The sequence below is a fragment of the Ranitomeya variabilis genome, chromosome 4 (assembly GCF_051348905.1).
Source record: "Ranitomeya variabilis isolate aRanVar5 chromosome 4, aRanVar5.hap1, whole genome shotgun sequence".
Classification (NCBI taxonomy): Eukaryota; Metazoa; Chordata; class Amphibia; order Anura; family Dendrobatidae; genus Ranitomeya; species Ranitomeya variabilis.
In genome coordinates this window covers 228,996,171-228,997,649 of record NC_135235.1, presented here as the reverse complement: position 1 = coordinate 228,997,649, position 1,479 = coordinate 228,996,171, and the positions used below count along the sequence as shown (strand labels likewise).

At 54.0% G+C, this 1,479-nt stretch overlaps 1 protein-coding gene across 1 annotated transcript in view; it reads left to right on the top strand.

The window, feature by feature from the left end:
* Positions 1 to 1,035: 1,035 nt before the first annotated feature.
* The window catches only part of LOC143770491 (beta-1,4-galactosyltransferase 3-like), a 38,530-nt gene continuing 38,086 nt past the window's right edge, over positions 1,036 to 1,479 (top strand). The window contains exon 1 of the mRNA XM_077260162.1: positions 1,036 to 1,181. The gene's annotated coding sequence lies outside the window, so the exon portion shown is untranslated. The remainder of the gene's footprint in view (positions 1,182 to 1,479) is intronic.

Here is a 1,479-nt window from a genome sequence, read left to right as displayed (position 1 = left end):
AGCTGTGTATCTAATCCTATCCTGTGTAATACTGTCTGCTGAGCCGTGTATCTAATCCTCTCCTGTGTGATACTGACTGCTGAGCCGTGTGTCTAATCCTATCCTGTGTGATACTGTCTGCTGAGCCGTGTATCTAATCCTCTCCTGTGTGATACCGTCTGCTGAGCCATGTATCTAATCCTCTCCTGTGTGATACTGTCTGCTGAGCTGTGTATCTAATCCAATCCTGTGTGATACTGTCTGCTGAGCTGTGTATCTAATCCAATCCTGTGTGATACTGAGTGCTGAGCCGTGTATCTAATCCTCTCCTGTGTGATACTGACTGCTGAACCGTGTATCTAATCCTATCCTGTGTGATACTGACTGCTGAGCCGTGTATCTAATCCTATCCTGTGTGATAGTCTGCTGAGCCGTGTATCTAATACTCTCCTGTGTGATACTGTCTGCTGAGCCGTGTATCTAATCCTCTCCTGTGTGATACTGTCTGCTGAGCCTTGTATCTAATCCTCTCCTGTGTGATACTGTCTGCTGAGCTGTGTATCTAATCCTCTCCTGTGTGATACTGTCTGCTGAGCCGTGTATCTAATCCTATCCTGTGTGATACTGACTGTTGAGCCGTGTATCTAATCCTATCCTGTGTGATACTGACTGCTGAGCTGTTTATCTAATCCTGTCCTGTGTGATACTGATTGCTGAGCTGTGTATCTAATCCTCTCCTGTGTGATACTGACTGCTGAGCCGTGTATCTAATCCTATCCTGTGTGATACTGACTGCTGAGCTGTTTATCTAATCCTGTCCTGTGTGATACTGATTGCTGAGCTGTGTATCTAATCCTCTCTGTGACACTGCTCAGCGGTTGTATTCGCCCTCGGATGTCAGGCTACTCTGCGGGTTGGTGTATGTGGCTGTATCTCAGCACATGTGGGTACACGGCGCAGCGGACAGGTGACCCGCATCCTTATGATCAGTTACCATGGCAACTAGTGACGCCGCCGAGGATGCAGTGCTGTGGGTCACGTGGTGTAGGGGGAGCGGGGGCCGCACATGTGACTGGATTCCTCCTTAGTCCCGCCCATAGGCGACCCTGTGCTGCCACACGTGACCGGGGTCTGGGGGAGGGGGGAGCCTGGAGAAGCCCGGGACCCCCTGTGGCGCGGACGGACAGCCGAAGAGGCTTCAGGTAACGGGACCGCCGGAGGGGAGAGGAGGACATATCCTCGGTGTGAGGGACGGGAGAGCGCGGCCCCGGGGAAGGCCAGTGATAGCGATGGGGCGACCGAACACTGCCATGGAGGGACTGCGCCTCTGTCCCGCATCCCCCGGAGGCCGCTGAAGACCCCCGCTATTCCCGGATCCCCCGCTCCCTTCCCCCAGTAGTCTCCGGGTAACACTGCTCCTCCCCCCCATGTTCTACAGACCCTGCACAGCCCACCGGTCAGCACTGTGTGCAGGGCCGGTTTTAGACAAACTGGGGCCCT